The 18,881-nt window shown below is 42.9% G+C and overlaps 2 long non-coding RNA genes across 5 annotated transcripts in view; one reads left to right on the top strand and one right to left on the bottom strand.

The window, feature by feature from the left end:
• Positions 1 to 18,881, top strand: part of LOC140846802 (uncharacterized) — a 477,545-nt gene that overhangs the window by 419,360 nt on the left and 39,304 nt on the right. The gene's annotated exons all lie outside the window — the stretch shown is intronic.
• Positions 1,721 to 18,596, bottom strand: LOC140846801 (uncharacterized). 3 transcript variants are annotated; one of them, XR_012126233.1, is made up of 4 exons: positions 18,299 to 18,574; positions 13,593 to 17,050; positions 3,972 to 5,486; positions 1,721 to 2,739 (listed from the first exon to the last, which is right to left on the bottom strand). It is a non-coding gene; the product is annotated as an uncharacterized lncRNA (long non-coding RNA). The 3 variants fall into 3 exon arrangements; XR_012126234.1 differs by lacking the exon at positions 1,721 to 2,739 and having other exon boundaries at positions 3,980 to 5,486; positions 13,593 to 13,713; positions 16,871 to 17,050; positions 18,299 to 18,588; XR_012126232.1 differs by lacking the exon at positions 1,721 to 2,739 and having other exon boundaries at positions 3,980 to 5,486; positions 18,299 to 18,596.

The following is an 18,881-nucleotide window of genomic DNA, read 5'->3' as shown; positions in this document are numbered from 1 at the left end:
TGAGAATCTATTAGCCAGTGCCCAGCCCACTGATTAAATAAGTATGGCCCAAACCTGGTGAGGAGTACTGAGCATGAGGGTTCCTTCAAGTTAATTTCCTGCTCTCTTTCAGCAATAAGGTCGTGGCTGCAATGGCCTGAACACATTGAGTCCATCCTCAAGAGACAGGGTCCAATAGTTTAGACATAAAGACCACTGGTTGTTTCTTTCCTCCCCAGGCTTGGGTCAAAACCCCTACAGAGAACCTTGTTCAACAGTAACAAACTAGTGAAATGGCTTCTCTAAAGATGGGAGTGCCAGGACTAGGGTGGTGAATAAGGACTGCTTTCAGTTCCTCTAGAATTTGCAGTTTCCCTGGGGTCCAGGTCCATTGGAGAGGATCTGGCTCTCCCTCTAACAATTGGAAATACAAGCTTCTAGCCTCTCTTCTAACAAACACTTTTTGAGGTTTTCTCAGTAATTCTTCTATAGGTTTCTCATTCCATTCATCTAAATTCTGTAATTTCTTAGAAATATCTGGCCAAATTTTGGTTACAAAATTGACTTTTAAAGGACCCTGTCCTACCTGAGCTTCTGGGTCAAGTTCTGAATACTTTCTCATGTGGTCCCTGAGTCTCTGTGAAAATGCAGTTGGGGTTTCTTCCTTTTCCCATTGGATTTCAAACACCTTAGAAACATTTTGAGATCTTGGGGCCGATTCCCTAATCCCCTTTATAATTAGCCCTCAAAGATCCTGCATTTTAGTTCTATCCCCTAGATTATTATTACCCCATCTAGGATCTACATTTGGGAACTTTTGTTCTGCTGACTGGACACCCTGGCCTGGTGGGTGTTTTTGTGCCCAAAGGGACACAGCAGCTCTCCTGATCACTCCCTTCTCACCACCAGGGAATAGGATATTCATGATGGACATTGTAAGATAAATTCTAGCCAAAATAAGCAGGCAGAGAGACGCAACAAAGGGCCAGGTAGTTTATTTGAGCACAGTTCCTGGGCAAAGTTTCCCAGCCTGCAAAAATGGAGGCTGGGGAAGTTATGCCCAGTAGGGCAGGCAGCAAGTTGTTAAAGAAGAAAGGGGGAGGGAGAGCAAAGGTATACAGTGGTGCGAGGATTGGCTCACCTAGGGTATGTCGGGGTCTCTCATTGGCTTTTAGCCAGGTACTGGACAGTTACCACTATTCTTCTAGCCTGGGGAGGGCTCTAGTTAGGAATGTTATCTGATCATTTCTGGAATGTTGTCAGACCAGAACCTGTTGGTCTCTTCACCTTGTTTGGTGAGGCCTAAGCTTGTCCAGCAGGCTCACCCCTTCCCCTGGTGCCTCCAGCCTTACATTTTAGCCTTTTGGTCATAATGGGTGCTGACTCGATCTGGTTACTTCCAGCTGACAAGGGGCATTGTGGTGGTGGGGTTTCCTAGCATGTAGTTACAAATATCCTGATTTGCTTTCTCTAGAGGCTCTCACTTTATCCTGTCTAAGCTTCTGGTCCTTGTCTCATTTTCTCTCTTCAGGTAGAGACTCTAGCTGCTGCTAGGGAAAAGGGGCGATGACTGCTCTGGCTGCTTCATGCTGAGAGAGGGCACAGTAAAGGGTGCAGCTAGGTTTCCATCACTGGTCAGTTGAGAGGGCCTTGGAAGGTTGGCACTTTTATTCTGGAAGGACAAACTTGATGAGATTAAGAATGCATGGCCAAATATGAGAACTAGAATTATGAAGAGTCTCATTGAGAATCATAGCCAGGTATCATGGGGAAACTAGAATTCTGGATCGAGTCTACATCTCAATGACTAGTATTAGGATTTAGTATAGATAAGACTGCATTATTGAAACAATGCTTTTCTCTAAAACCACCTTCATTTTTATTAGAAGTAACCAGGTTAAGAAAATAAGTAACATTTGGCTTTATTATTTGCATAAGTGCAGCAAGAAGAGCAATTGATTACAATAGGCTTTTTTAAATGTGCTTTGCTGGAACTTTTCGTAAGGAATTTCAGATGGAACTTTTAAAGGCTTCTCGAGGCTAGACAGCCAAGCTAGACTTGCCATCAGGTTTTGCCTGCAGTACCTGTAGATTTGGGTGAATTCTTCTCTTCTCGAGGTCCCCAAGACATCTTGAGGTTCCTGCACCTGCCAGGAAGTGACCTTCCTTACTCACCTGGTAAGGCTGCTGGGAACTTCATAAGCAAGGTACCAGGCCAGTTCTTCCAAGGGGCCTCATTGGCTTTATAAAGTTAACCTTAGTTCCTTAAAGCTGTTCATATCTGAATACGTGTCTCTCAGGTGTGACGTTCCAGTCAAAGCTTTGGTAATATAACTAGTGTCTTTAATTGGTCCTTTTACAAGGAAAGCAGATTCTTATTGAACTTGTGCAAATAAACATACTGCCATGAAATATAAAAATAGTCACTGAGAGTTTTTAAATTCTGGAGGGATCAGGTAGAGAGAAAGATAAAGTTTCAATTATGTTTATAAAGGCAGTCATTTACTAAACTGTTGTCAGCTTAAGAGGAAAAGCTTAAAAACACTTCATCAGCAACATTTGAAACAAAAAGCCACAAAATCATCTTTAGTTTACTCAATGTTATGTAACTAATACCTGTTCTGCTGAAATCTAGTTCTTTACTAGCTTAGGAGTGATAAAACAGTGACTATAAATGACAAAAGACTTACAAATGTCAATGGCTAAAGATCTGATGACAGCTTACTGTAAGACAGTTGACATAAGGAAATTCTGATACTTCTGTAACACAAAACATTCAGCAACAAAGTTTAGCGTTATTCTTTTTGACAGTGCTTTCCAGGTAATTAAGTATGTAATTATATATCAGATAAATAAGCTAAATCAGCCAAATACTTTCTCCAATGAGAAAAAGTTCCTCTGACAATGTTCTGGGAGCTCTCTGAAAAATATAAGAGTTAACTAGAGGTAAAAGTACCTTTTTGAATTTAATTTTGGGAAGCTGTTAAAAGTTTTAAGGCACTTGCTTAAATAGCCTAAATAGAATTATAAGTCATTATGACACAATACTTATCTATTTTAACCAGAATGACAACAAAATACCTCAAAGGCGAATAAAGAAGGTTACACAGTTGTTAGCATAGTTTAGCTTTTAGTCCTTTTAATATTAAGATGTCATTTTCTTAAATACTCGGACAACTCATTGAGACGTTAAGCATGAGAAACCGCTTTGATAAAACAATTAGAAAATCTTTTGCAATCTTTCAACATTAGGAGAAACTAACAATTTAAGAAAACTTTGTCTTTTTAACTGAAAACAAAATTCTAATTTTGCTGTGTACTTGACATCGAGACTCATTTGCTTTAATTCACACAGCATGACTCTATCAATTTTTCCACAAGCTTTCTACAACGTTCCTTTTACATTCAGTGTTCTCCCTCTTTAAATAAATAGCTGTACTTTAGAACAATTACCTTCTTTTACCCTTAACAAAATGAATTTCCATTCTTTATATTTTCTCTTATTAAAACACACATTTTTTTTTTGCAAGGAGAGATGTTTTCTTCTTTAAGTAGCTTTAATTAGACCTTAAAACTATTAGGAACTTTAATTTTCAGTGAACACTGAGAAGTAGGCTACTGTAAACTGTTAAACTAACATTCTTTGGATTGACAAATTTATGAACACATTTTATAATTTCTGCAACCATGAGCTTTACAGTACAATCTCTCACTAAGCACATAATATACGTTCTTAACTTAGCAAAACTTTAAGGTTTTAGGTCACTACAAAGATTCTCAGGCTGTAGGTAGGTATACACACTGTAACACACAATTATGGTGTTCACTTGCCACACTTATTTAGTTCACTCATTCCTAACAACTATACTAGATTACTTACAAAACTTTTACTGAATATTAGAAAAAGTCAAGCCTCTAAGCATTTTATTCTTGAAAGATTTAGCAGATAATGTTGGATTCCCCTGAGGAAGGCGCCGCCCCAAATCACTCACCAAAGACGTTTCTTGATGCAACAAGCAAGAGGAATTTATTCAGAAGCCAACTAGTTGGGGTCCAAGTCAGCCCGTCGCAGCGGGTCTCAACGAGGACCCTGAGCACTTACAACTAAGTGGTTATATAGGATTTTCTGAGGCATTCAGCCCTAGAGGATTACCATGGTTACAGATTGTTTTGTAATAACAAGATAACAATACTACATAGCAAGATAACAATACTACAAAGGCAGTAATTTTTCAAACCTACGATTTCTGGGTTAGTGCCACGTCCTGGGGGTGTAGCAAGGTAGGGTCGGCATTTATGATTAACTAACCGAGAGGTTAGCGCTGCCAGCAGTCATGATTGATTAACTTGTTTTTCTAGAGGAGTTACCTGGTTTCAGTTGTTCCCTCTGAGTCATATATCAGAATGGCTTTTTGGGCTTCAAGATGGCTACTCTTAGGCTAACTTATTTCTCAGGGAGGTTGGGGTCCTACATTCCCCACTTCTTTTTCTGAACATTCTAATCATGGAATGTTGGTTTCTTCTTGTTGTGTGAGGGTATGATACTGTTGTCTCAGCATTAGCACCTGCACAGCACTTACTCTTTCTCTAATAAAGGTTATTACTCGATTTAAAATGCAGGGACCTAAGGTGAGGAGCAATATTGAAATAAGCAGGGGTCCTGCCAAAGTGGATATTAGAGTTGTAAGCCATGGGGATCTAGAAAACCAGGATTCAAACAGGCTCTGGTTAGCTTCTCGTTCTCGCTTTCGCTGATCTAATCTTTCTCTTAATTTAGACATTGAGTCTCTTACTACTCCAGTATGGTCTGCATAGAAGCAGCACTCTTCTTTTAGAGCTGCACACAATCCACTTTCTTTTAGAAATAGTAAATCTAACCCTCGTCTATTTTGCAGCACTACTTCAGAGAGAGAGGTTAGGGACTTTTCAAGTTTAGAAATAGACTGTTCTATAGTTCTCAAATTTTCATCGATAGCTATTCTTAGTCCTTCGTAATGTTGGTTTCCTTGTATAATTGCAGCTGCCCCTGGTCCTACTCTGGCTGCGACTCCTACTCCTAGTAATACAGCTAGAGTGAGTGAGACTGGCTCTCTCTTATACCTTAGTCTAGGTTCCAATTCTGCCATGAATGAGAAGTCATCATGATACATTAGTCTGGGTACTAACTGGACCATGATACAGAAATCACGGGAGGAGTTGAAGGCAGAAGGAGAGACACATGGGGTCACTCCAGTGTTACAAGCCCACCATCCCTTGGGAGGAGGGATTAAATACCTGTTTTTACCAGGGAAGGCTATGGGTATGGTCTCATTCTTTTTTCTACAGATAGAGACTCTAGCTGCTGCTAGGGAAAAGGGGCGATGACTGCTCTGGCTGCTTCGTGCTGAGAAGGGGGCGCAGTAAAGGGTGCAGCTAGGTCTCCATCACTGGTCAGTTGAGAGGGCTTCAGAAGGCTGGCGCTTCTATTCTGGGTTTCATTTTTATTACTATTTGCAGTTTTGTGGCTTCTAGGCAAGATAAAACAAATTGTGTTATTAGGTTATGTAGCAACATCTGGAGTTAGATTTTTTATTCTGGAAGGAGGCTACATTATAGAAACGATACTTCTCTCTAAAATCACTCTCATTTTTACTAGAAGTAACTAGGTTAAGAAAATAATTAACAGCTGGCTTGATTATTTGCACAGGTGCAGCAAGAAGAGCAATTGATTACACAGGCTCTTTTAAATATGCTTTGCTGGAACTTTTTGTAAGGAGTTTCAGATTGAACTTTTAAAGGCCTCTTGAGGCCAGACAGCCAAGCCAGACTTGCCATCAGGCTTTGCCTGCAGTACCTGTAGATTTGGATGAATTCTTCTCTTCTCGAGGTCTCTGCACCTGCCAGGAAGTGACCTTCTTTACTCACCTGGTAAGGCTGCTGGGAACTCTGTAAGCAAGGTACCAGGCCAGTTCTTTCAAGGGGTTTTGTTGGCTTTATAAAGTCAATCTTAGTTCTTTAAAGTTGTTCACATCTGAGTCTATGCACATGTCTCTCAGGTACGACATTCCAGTCAAAGCCCTGGTAGTATAACCAGTGTTCTTAAGTAGTCTTCTCACAAGGAAAGCAGATTCTTATTGAACTCGTGCAAATAAACATACTGCCATGGAATACAAAAACAGTCACTGAAAGTTTTTAAACTCTGGAGGGATCAAGTAGAGAGAAGGAAGTTTCAATTCTGCTCATAAAGATAGTCATTTACTAAACTGTTGTCAGTTTAAGAGAACAAGGTTAAAACACTTTACCAGCAACATTTGAAACAAAAAGACACAAAATCATTTTCTTTAGTTTATGTAATCTTATGTAACTAATACTTGTTCTGCTGAAATCTAGTTCTTTACCAGTTTAGGGATAATACTATAAATGACAAAAGACTTACAAATGACAATGGTTAAAGATCTGATGAGAGCTTACTGTGAAACAGTTGACATAAGGAAATTCTGATATTTCTGTAATACAAAACATTCAGTAACAAAGTTTAGCATCATTCTCTTTGACAGTGCTTTCCTGGTAAATAAATATATATATATATATCAGATAAATAAGCCAAATTAGTCAAATACTTTCTCTAATGAGAAAAAATTCTTCTGACATGTTCCAGGGGCCCTCTGGAAAATATCAGAGTTAACTAGAGGTAAAAGCACCTTTTTGCATTTAATTTTTTTAGAACTATCATTACACATTTATTGTCTATATACTCAGCACAGTAAACGAGATATCTTAAAAAGTGGGGCAGCAGGGGAGACTGCTGCTGTCAATTTTTAAAGACAACATACAGAAAGTCAAACTAATTCTAGGTTACTAAGCATTCTTGAGAGAATGGTAGCAGATGGTAGATTCTTCTGCTTTCATCTTCAGGAGGGGAAAAAAGCTACAATAAGAATTCATATTTAGCTGAAAGAACTGTCTAAACTCAAGGCAGAGTATAATATCACCAGGCATACAAAAGACCTGTTAGAGATACATACAAAGAATGAATATGGCTATAGTCAAATTCAACTTAAAAGTTTAAGCAGAATCTCAAATTTAAATGTCTCTTTCTTTCACACAAATATTCAGATATGACCAGAAATATGATTTGAGATGAAAGAGATCAGGCATTTTACTTCTTCATTTAGGAACTGAGAAATGATGACTTTTGGCTTACAATCAATAGCTTACAAACAGTGAAAATAATAAGAACATAACTCAGCATAAGTGTCTAAGACCAGATACAAAAAAGTAGAGAAAGTGCTTAAGTTTACAGGTCTTCCCTGAAAGCTTCAAGAATGTTTTACTTTTTAATAGTAGATATAAGCTACTATGCAAATTCTATTAAAAGCTCTAAGATTATTTGCATTAAAAAATATGGAGAGTCCCCATGTTTTTTAAAACATACAGCATATAAATTAAACAAGAAGACCTGGTGGTTCTCAAAAAATCTATTACAACTTTTCTCAAAAGTGGTCACACGTTCGTCTATCTAAACTTTTACAGTGAAACCTGTTTTTCTGGGAGAAACATAATCTTGTCCAGATTCTACAGTTTAATAAATTTTGGTTTGTTAACTAAGTGCATTTAATCAGCTGAAAAAAACTTTGTTACTATTCTGCTTAGGAATTCAATTTTTCAGGCCATGCAATCATTTTTAATAACAAAATATTTCAAAGGCAAATAAAGGTTATACAGTTGTTAACAAACTTTAGCTTTTAGTCCCTTTAACATTACGATTTCATGGCAACTCACTGAGACTTTAAGCATGAGAAACTGCTGTGATCTTTCAACATTAAGAGCAGACTAACAGTTAAAGAAAACTGTTTAACTGGAAACGAGATTCTAATTTTGCTGTGCACTTGATATCAAGACTCACTTGCTTTAATTTCACTAGGCACGACTATATCTGTAAGAATATAGTAATTTATTCTTCATTTGCCCCATGGTCCCAAGCACATAAGCCGGTGAGAATTATGCCTGGGCTTGCCTGCGGCTTGACTGGGTTTATCTCACTTTATCTCTAAACATCCTAACCCTCTCCCCAAAGCAACAGGCTGAGCGGATCTTCCACAACAAAAGGCACTACGCTGTTTTCTCTCTTTGTCTCTCTTTAAATAAATAGCTGTACTTTAGAACAAAGTTACTTTCTTTTATCACAAAACACATTCTTTAGCATGCAGAAGAGTTTTCATTTTTTATACTTTTTCTTATTAAAACATACATCTTTTAGCATAGAGAAATGTTTTTCTTTATTACTTTAAGTGGTTTTAATTAGAACTTAAAACCATTAGAAACTTTAACTTCTAGTGAACACTGAGAAGCAGGACACTGCAAACTGTCAAACTAACATTTTCTAGACCAACAAACTCACGAACACATTCTACAATTTCTGCAACCATGAGCTTCACAGCACAATCTCCCAGCAAACACAGAGCACATCTTCTCAACTTAACAAAACTCTAAGGCTTTAAGTTACTACAAAGATTCTCAGGCTGCAGGTAGGCATACACACTGCAACACACAATTTAAAAGGTGTTCACTTGCCACACTTATCCAGTTCAGCTACCTGCAACAACTACGCTAGCCTACTCACAAGACCCCCACTGAACACTAGACAAAGCCAAGCTTCTAAGCATTCTATTCTTAAAAGATTTAGCAGATAACATGACTTAAATGACTCTAGGTAAACTCAGGCAGCCGACAACTACCAGGACATGCCCGCCTCAGGCAAACTCAAATTAGCATTAATGCTTAACACTTTTTTATCAGGTTTTCTGGAAGTTTTAGAACACTCAATTTTCACAAGCGCTTGTCTTTAATTCAATTTCATTAATACCATCCGGAGGTAGAAAGATATATTCATTTACACACTTAGGGGGTTGTCTGAGTCTGTCCCATTGTCAGTATAACAATTATTAGGCACATGAAAGACACAAAAAACAGAGACACACACAGATTAGACACACAGTGGCCGCTTTTTGTTTTTTCTCAGATTTTCAAACAGAAACCGAAAGGAATCAGAGGGTTGATATTCCTGGCGCCTGAAAATCAACCCTATCTCATCAGATTCACCTTGCCAGAAAAACAGACGGGAGGCTACCAGGCGTCCCTGGCCTCCCAACCTCCCCGAGGCGTCCCCCAGGGTTGCAGCCTGCGGTGCTCCTAGTACGTCTACCGACCGCAGTCTCGACCCCTTTACGGGATCGGGACAGCTGCCAGACAGTGGGTACCCCTTTTCAGAATTCTGACCGGTCTCACTGAAAAACAGAAGACAGAACACAGACAACTCAAGGCGCCACTAATCTTACCTCTTCCTCCAAGAGCGACTTCGGGAGTGAAGCGGGGTGAGCGCATGATCCCGGACGAGCCCCCAAATGTTGGATTCCCCTGAGGAAGGCGCCGCCCCAAATCACTCACCAAAGACGTTTCTTGATGCAACAAGCAAGAGGAATTTATTCAGAAGCCAACTAGTTGGGGTCCAAGTCAGCCCGTCGCAGCGGGTCTCAACGAGGACCCTGAGCACTTACAACTAAGTGGTTATATAGGATTTTCTGAGGCATTCAGCCCTAGAGGATTACCATGGTTACAGATTGTTTTGTAATAACAAGATAACAATACTACATAGCAAGATAACAATACTACAAAGGCAGTAATTTTTCAAACCTACGATTTCTGGGTTAGTGCCACGTCCTGGGGGTGTAGCAAGGTAGGGTCGGCATTTATGATTAACTAACCGAGAGGTTAGCGCTGCCAGCAGTCATGATTGATTAACTTGTTTTTCTAGAGGAGTTACCTGGTTTCAGTTGTTCCCTCTGAGTCATATATCAGAATGGCTTTTTGGGCTTCAAGATGGCTACTCTTAGGCTAACTTATTTCTCAGGGAGGTTGGGGTCCTACAATAACATCAACTTAAATGACTTTAGGTAAACTCAGGCAGCTGATAATCATAAGGACACGTCCATTTCAGTTCAACCTAAATTAGCATTAATGCTTAATATTTTCTGTTAGAATTTTCTGGAAGTTTTAGAATGCCCATTTTTCACAAGCACTTGTCTTTAAATCAATTCTATTAATACCATCCGGAGGTAAAAAAATCTTTTTCATTTACACACTTAGACAGACAAATATACAAATTGAGACATAACAACTACAGTTAGCAACACTTTACATATAAAAACATATACACAGACAGGCAAACAGATATTAAGATTTGAGCAACTGATATTTAATCGCTTTCTTCCTTTTTAGCTTCTTGTCTGTAGCGAGGTGAGAGAGGTGGGAGACAGAGGTCCTCTGGTGGATCTGAAAAGGAAGAAGGACTGGGCAGAGTAAGAGGCTGACAATCTTTGACTGGAGATTGGGCCAGGAGAACTTGAGTTGTTGAACACTTAACATAAAGGTCTTGGTGGGAGCAAAAAGTCCAAAAAGCCTGCACATATGGGATTTCACTCCACTCTCCACTCTGGTGGCAATAATTAGTCAAGTCGGTGAGGAGGCCAAAATCGAAAGTTCCCTCAGGGGGCCAGAGAGATTGGTTGTCCAAGGGATACTGAGGCCCGGCCTCAGAGCAAAGAAAGATCAGCTTCCATTTGCAAACTTTCCGGGACAAATATAGAGTAGCCAAATTAGAAATGAGACACCGCAGCAGGGTCTGAGCCTCTGCTTTCAAGTGCTGGTTCCCCATGTCTGTGTCACCCCACAACTAATCCCGCTGTGAGAAGCACTCAGCATCTCAAGTGCACCAAGTCAGGGGAGATATCCTGGGAGCCTGGGTGAGAGATGTCTCCCCCACCGCAGGGCCAGGGGTGGGCCTCATGCCTGTAGACATCCTGGGGCCTGGGATAGGGATGTCTCCCACACCACAGGGCCAGGGGCAGGCTGGAAGCCCACAGAGAGTGAGCCGAATGCCCTAACCTGGATGTATGTACGATTTTGAATGGATCAGGTGAAATGGAGTTAGCAAGGGAGACAAATCGGGGGAAACTGAGGGACGCACTGGAAAATAGTCCACGCAGCAGAGAGCAGACTGAGGTCCTGGGTCAGAGAAGGAGGGAGCAGGGCCACCGGTGGCCAGTCGGGGCCCCACGCTCACACTCTTTCCCAGGATTTTGGCACCAAATGTAATATAAATTCTAGCCGAAGTAAGCAAGTAAAGAGAGGCAACAAAGGGCCAGGTAGTTTATTTGAGCGCAGTCTCCATGTGAGGTTTCCCAGTCTGCAGAAATGGAGGCTGGGGAAGTCACACCCAGCAGGGCAGGCAGCAAGTTTTTAAAGAAGGAAGGGGGAGGGAGAGCAAAGGTATACAGTGGCAAGAGGATTGGCTTGCCTAGGGTACGTGGGCATCTCTCGTTGGCTTTTAGCTAGGTACTGGATAGTTACCTGGGAAGGGCTCTAGTTAGGAATGTTATCTGATCAGTTTCTGGAATGTTGTCAGACCAGAACCATTGGTCTCCTCACCTTGTTTGGTGAGGCCTGAGCTTGTCCAGCAGGCTCACCCCTTCCACTGGTGCCTCCAGCCTTACAGACATCAGTTCAACGTAAGTATATATATTAGTTCCCAGGAATTGATCTAGTTGGTCCACCAGGCCAAGGAGATCTTCTAGCAATGCTTAAAACTTTTCACCTCAGTACCCATGAGGGGAACAGTAACAAATTTCCCCCTTGTCCTAGTGGGACTTCTCTCAATGGAAACACCTTGGGATTCCTGGTGGACTCCCCAGAAGGCAAGGGGAAACTCTTAAGTCCTTCTTATATTGTTAAGTATGGGGAGAGGAAATCCTGGGGCAAAATACCTCTAAAAACTGAAATCAGTCAAAGGGAGAAATAAAGTTAAAATCCATTTATTGCTCACAAGCTGTAGTCTGGGGCTGTTTCTTTCAGGCTCCAGCATCAGACAAAAACCGGCCCTCCCCCTCATCTCTCAGGTACAGATAAGCCCTCCATTGCCCACGTAATTACCCATAGATATGGAAATGAACTTCTCTACACCCCTGAGGAAAGATGTAAATGCTCTACAGCCATTCTTCTTTCCACCTCTAACTGCCTGTTGATATGCAGATGTACCAAAGCCAGGTGAGATATTCTGGAAATGTTACAATTTTACCCACAGGGAGGGAGACAAGAAAGTGGGTCCCAATGTTAAATAGATATGAGTGGGGTGGAAAGACAAAAAGGCCAGGTAAGTCCACTAAAAAGAGCCAGAGCTAATTAATTAAAGCTCAAAACAACAGTAGCAACTTGGCCTGGAATGTTTGAATATTCCTCAGATAAAGAAGGGTACCTGAACATAGCTTGTCTTTATTATGTTAATCATACAGGCCCAGCTTCTCTTTTTTTTACTTTACCTATATCCTATTTTTTCCCCCTCAAACTCCAATCAAATAGTCTGCAACCCAGGCAATCAATTCTGCAGGCAGGCGCAGCTGTAAACAACATAGCAAAATGCAGGAAGGATTTCATCCCAAAGACTGCATTTTAATACCCAGGAGGTCAAGAAGCTAGACTCTCAACTTACTCATTAGCAAACAGATAACCCTGCCCCCCTTGGAAGAAGGGCAGCCAGTCCTGATATGCTCCCAAACCCGGAAGCTGATATACTGGGAGGGGACTAAAGCAGTAAATTTCTTGTGTTAAGCTAATTTTGCAGAATTACCCAGAGGACTGATAAGAAATATAATGTCCTATCAAAGATACTTGAGACCACCTAACAAGTCTACACCTCCAGGTGCCAGCCACACTCCTAAAGAATCCTTAAAAAGGGAACCCCCAACCCCTGGGGCACTCCTCTCTCCAAGGCCACCGGCACCCTCAAAGTGCACAAGTTTTTAACTTAAAACTTTCTCTCTCCCACCTTCCAGGGCGTCCCTCCCTGCCGAGGCGGCCTGCACTTTCTCCCCGAATAACTCCAAACAAAACTTTTACTCTGCCTCACCGCCGTGTCCCCACCCCTCAACTCTCCAAGGCAGCTGTGGCCGGGACAGGGACTGAGGAAAACACGCAATGCTCTCCCAACACCAGGGCTTGTTCTGGGAAGTCTCTTGTAGTTCCTCCTCCTTCGCTTTCCCTTCTCTGGTATTGAGGGGTAATAGGGGAAGCGCCCTTGGTAACCAAGATTCCTCAGGTGAACTGGAGGCTTTATTACTATAAAAAAAACAACTTAAACCTGGCAAAGCCAGTTTTCATCTGATCTAACTTTAATCCAGACAAAACAGCAAAATTTGATTATCTTCTGTTTGCCCTTAACCTGGTACAGGATGCGTCCCCCTAGTACCATAACCTTCAGTCCAGCAGGCTATTTGGGGGAATTCCAAGGGAGCTCGTCTGGTTCTCTTGCCCTGCTTCCCTAGGCCACAATTTGATTTTCCCATCTTTCAAGAAGTCCCTGTGTCTGAGATCCCTGTGTACTCAACTCCCCATAATGGAAGTTTCTTGCACACACCCCAAGATTTGCTTCATCCGTCTCTGGCCATTTTCCCCACAGGAGAATGGAAACGCGGATAGGAACTCCACACTCGCTTTGTATTTAGGACACATCTCAGCCACACACAGTTGACCTCTGAAAAATGCCAACCACCAAGGCAATACTTACCACCCAATTTTCCTACCTTGGCTCGTGCACGAGGTTGCCTGGTTTCCACCGTGCCTGCATTTTCTCCCTTGGTCATGAGATGTTCACTAGACCGGGCTGGAGGCAGCACCCACATGTGCTTGCCTTGCGGGGAACCCCTCCCTAGGAGGCAGGTCACCATTGGGTCCTAGGGAATGTCACTCAGAGAAGCCAGGAAATTTCTCCCTTTCCTCTTCTCCAATGGCTCCCTGCAGAAGCTAAGAGCTTTATCACTCACTTATATTCTATGACAATTTGTTCCTTTTGCACCAAGTTCTGTCATCACATATGCTCTATTTTATCTATTTTCCATTTAGAGGGAAACAGACTTTTACTCTGGGATCTGCAGTTCCTGACCTCCCACTGAGAACTCACCTCTCTGGCCTATCCTGCAGCCTGCAGGAGCACCATAACCTAGGGCCAAACCTCTTTCTCAGCACAACAGTTTTTTTCCTTCACAGCTGGCTCCCTCAGCCCAGGCAACCCGAGATGCTCCCCAGGGAACTTAATAACCTCCTGGTGTCCCCTGACAAGGCTCCCAGATCCCTAAGAGGTTTGCCTGGACAGACAACTCCCTTTTAATGACTCTAAGAGCTCAGTTAAAAACTGCCTCTCTTCCCTTCATCCACCTTTACCCTGGCACCTTTAGTTACAGCCAAAACCTTAACCAATTGAGACTCAGCAAATATAGAGACCAAAGTTTCCCTGAAAAATCTTTACCCTAGAATCCTATTCTCCCATTTCCTCTGCACTTGCACCTTCTTCACTGTTCTCCTCTCATAAGCCATTCTCCTTGCCTTTCTATTCCTCCTAGGCTCTAAGCTAGGAAGCTGAGACAGGACTTCCATCCTCCTCCCTGTTATTGGAGATGTCTGAAAACAGGCCTCACTTTTCAGGTCTTGGGATGCTGAGACCTCCTGTTGGATCTGGTCAAATGAGAACGCCACCCCAATTCACTCACGGAAGACGTCTCTTGATGCAGCAAGCAAGAGGGCTTTATTCAGGAACCAGCTAGCTGGGGTCCAAGTGTCAGCCCGATGCAGCGGGTTTCAACAAGGACCCCAAGCACTCAAAGCCAGGGGTTTATATAGCATGTTCAAAAAGACAGTATTTTTCCATAAGCACATAACTTTTCAAGCTGGTGTCACATCCTGGGAGTTTAGCAAGTTAAGATCATGTTAGGGTGGTTTAGCAAGATAAGCTTGGTATGTATGAGTAACCCAAACGAGGTTAACTGACTAAAGGTCACTGCTGTCGGTGCTCATCATTGATTAACTTGTTTTTCACGGCCTTTCTAAGTCACATATTCAGAAAATGGCTTCTGGGCTCTTAAGATGGCTGTGCTTAAGCTAACCTGCTCTCTTCACTAAATGCTTAGATTCTACATTTCCTCACTTTTCTTTTTAGACATTCCAATCACGGAATGCTCGTTTCTTCTTGCTGTGTAAGAGAATGACACTGTTGTCTCAGCATTAGTACCTGAACAGTACTCACTCTTTCTCTAACAAAGGATATTAGCCGGTTTAAAACACAGGGACCAAAAGTGAGAAGTAATACAAAAATAAGCAAGGGTCCTGCCAGGGTGGATATCAGGGTTGTAAGCCATGGGGATCGAGTAAACCAAGATTCAAATAGAGCTTGGCTAGCCTCTCATTCTCTCTTCCTTTGATCTAGTCTCTCTCTAAGTTTAGACATTGAATCCCTTACTATTCCGGAATGGTCTGCATAGAAGCAGCATTATTCTCTTACGGCTGCACACAATCGTCCTTCTTTTAAGAACAGTAGATCTAGTCCTCATCTATTCTGCAGCACTACTTCAGAAAGGGAAGTTAGGGACTCTTCAAGATTAGTAATAGATTGCTCTATAGTTCTCAAATCTTCATCAATAGCTGCCCTCAGTCCCTCATAGTGTTGGTTCCCTTGGATGATGGCGGCTGTCCCCGTTCCTACTCCAGCTGCGACTCCTACTCCCAACAACACGGCTAAAGTCAGCGAGACTGGTTCTCTTCTAAATCTCTGTCTGGGTTCAAATTCTGTTACAAATGAGAGATCATCATGATACATCAGCCTAGGCACTAGCTGGACATTAATACAGAAATCACAGGAGGAATTGAAGGCGGAGGTGGAGACATCGGGGTCAGTCCAGTATTACAAGCCCACCATCCCTCAGGAGGAGGGACTAGATACCTGTTTTCACCCGAGGAGGCTATGGGTATGGTCTCATTACACAAATTCTTATGAGTGGGAGGAACTGTGCCTAGACATTTCCCTTTTCCAGTCACTTTGGTCAGAGTCAGCGTCTTGTGGCTGTCCCAACTACAAATCTCATGGCTGATTGTATTGTTAAAACTGCCCAACAACCCCAATCCTTCATAATAAGGAGGTCCAGAGGAAAAACATAACCAACAGGATTCAGTAGTATTAGGGTTGGTGGTGTTTAGAACCCAGAAAGCCCCCTCGAGAAGGTTGAGGAGGTGTTGTCCGGTGCCAGGAAATGGGGCTACTTGGCCAGGGGTGGGGGCGGCAGAAATGGTGGCAGAGTCCACTGGTAGGACTAGGGTCTGCTTTGGGAGATGCGGCTGATCTCTTAGGACAGAATTGGGTCCTACTGGGGCAGCTGGAAGGGTCTCTATCTTAAGCCTGAGCATAAACAAGACTCCATTATCATATCCATTCTGGTAAAGTTGTAGTCCCCACATAAACCCTATCTCCCAGTTTGTCACCTTTTTTCCTGCATCTGTAAAGGGGATGTCAATTAAGTTGCAAGTGGGATTAGTCATGCATTGGGTGCGAGTGGTGTTCCATTGGACTTTTATAAGGCCTGGAGGAGACTTTCCTGTTAGCCAATAGCATGTCCCAGTCTGCTCACAACCCCAATTTTTGCAGAAAAAGTCTGTCTTCCCACCACACTGTGAGACCTTGGCACGATCGGTTGAGGGGGCTGGGCATACATAGAAGCAGGTATCTTGGAGTTCTTTCATAGAAGCCTGAGAACCACATCCTCGCCTCCCTATTCTACCTCCGTGCCAAGGGTTTTGTTTGAAGAGAGTACATATGTCTACAGTGAGGGTAGGCCACCAAGTCCCCCTTGGATGCTGTTCTGTTAACTGGACTACTACTTGGTGAGAAGCTGGGGTAATGATTTGCCATGTCAGTAACCTGGGTTCATGGGGGTTAGTGTTCTGGTGGGTTGGAAGTAGCAGGAGCATCAGAATCACTAATAACATAGTTCTTTCTACACAAGCGAAGCTTAAGGGGGTTATCAGTCTGAGTTACTTGCCAATCCGAGTCCGGCTGGGGCACTTTCTTCAGATGTGAAGCGTGTACCCAGGAGGAGATGCCATCCACTTTCACGGCTGTGGGAGTGGTCAAGAGGACGATGAAGGGTCCTTTCCACTGAGGCTCAAGGTTTCCTGTTCAGTGTCGTCTTATGTAGACGGGGTTTCCCACCTGGAACTGATAAGGCACTGACAGGTCCTCTGGCTGATAGGCTTCCCGGATGGTGGCCCACACTCCTCTCTGTACAACTTCTAGGACCCATAACTTTTCAAGCAGAAACTTATTAGTTACACATTCGGGGGATGTATGGAGGTGAGCCGACTCAAGCGGAGCCGGGGCCCCAAACATTATCTCAAAGGGTGTTAGCCCAAAGTGGCCAGGAGTGTTTTGGACTTGAAATAAAGTGAAGGGAAGGAGGACCAACTAATCACACAAACCAGTCTCTATGGATAATTTAGTCAAGGTCTCTTTTAGAGTTCTATTCATCCTTTCTACCTGTCCTGAGCTCTGGGGCCTGTATGCACAATGCAGTTTCCAATCTGTCCCCAGGATCTTGGCCAATCCCTGACTTACTTGGGCAACGAAGGCAGGACCATTATCGGAACTGATTACCTTGGGGATTCCGAACCTTGGAAATATTTCTTCAAGTATCTTTTTGGATACTGTCTGGGTTGTCTCGGTCTTGGTGGGGAAAGCCTCTGTCTATCCTGAAAAAGTATCTAAAAAAACTAAAAGGTACTTATGTCCGTACTTAGCAGGCTTAATTTCAGTGAAGTCAACTTCCCAGTAAGCTCCCGGTCGATCTCTGCGAAGCCTTTTTCCGCATATCACTTGATGTTTATTCACATTTACTAATTGGCAAGGAACACAATTCTTCACCACCTCGTCTGCCATTTTTTCCAAACCAATGATATGATAAGGGGAGTGTTGAACCAGGGCTTTTAGGTTCTTGGCCCCTAAATGTGTCAATTGATGTAGTTGCCTCAAATATTCTCCTGCCTCTTTCTGGGGCAGAATATTTTTCCCATTTCCTGACATATGTTCCAAGGGGTGAAGATTTTTGGAACCCCAGCTTGTCCATCCGAGCGAAATCCTCGGGTGTATACTGGAAGCTCTTAATACATGTTGCTTCCGGGTACACCTGGAGGGGTAAGATGTTCATTCTCTGAGCTGCTTGTTTTGCGGCTTGGTCTGCCCTCCGGTTTCCTTGAGCTATTGGAGAGTCATCTTTCTGATGTCCAGGGCAATGTATTATTGCTACTTCCTTAGGCCTATGGATGGCTTCCAACAAATCTAAAATTTCCTGTTTGTTTTTAACATCTTTCCCGGCAAAAGTTAATAGCCCTCTTTGTCTATAAATAGCCCCGTGTATATGAGCGGTGGCAAAAGCATATCGGCTGTCAGTGTAGACATTAAGTCTCTTACCTTCTGCCATCCTTAGAGCCTGAGTCAGGGCGACGAGTTCTGCTCACTGTGCAGAAGTGCCCGTTGGGAGTCCGCTGGCCCACACGATCCAGTCATCATCCACTACTGCTGCTCCCGCTATCCTCTTACCTCCCATGATGTAACTGCTCTCATCTGTGTACCAAGTCAGTAGTCCCGGTCCTTCTAGGGGCTGATCTCATAAGTCCCAGCAGGTCCCTGTCTCCTCAGCCAGGATTTCCTGGCAGGTATGGAGTACTTCTTTCCCCGGATCAGGAAGCAGAGAAGCCGGGTTTAGGATGGTGGGCGGGGCAAATTCCACATGATTGCGATTTAGGAGCAAGGTTTGGTAGTGAGTCATTCTGGCATTCGACATCCATCTTTCGGGTGGTTGCCGAATTACGCTTTCCAGCGCATGTGGAGCAACCACAATGAGCTTTTGCCCCAGCATTAGTTTGTCAGAATCCTTAACCAAGAGGGCCATGGCCGCCATGACTCTCAAACAGGCAGGCCATCCGCTACTCACTGGGTCCAATTTCTTTGACAAGTAGGCGACAGGTCTCTTTCAAGGTCCCCATTGTTGGGT

Source organism: Manis javanica, chromosome 16, assembly GCF_040802235.1.
Source record: "Manis javanica isolate MJ-LG chromosome 16, MJ_LKY, whole genome shotgun sequence".
Lineage (NCBI taxonomy): Eukaryota > Metazoa > Chordata > Mammalia > Pholidota > Manidae > Manis > Manis javanica.
Note: the sequence above shows the minus strand (reverse complement) of the source record. Positions and strands in the feature narration are given on the sequence as shown.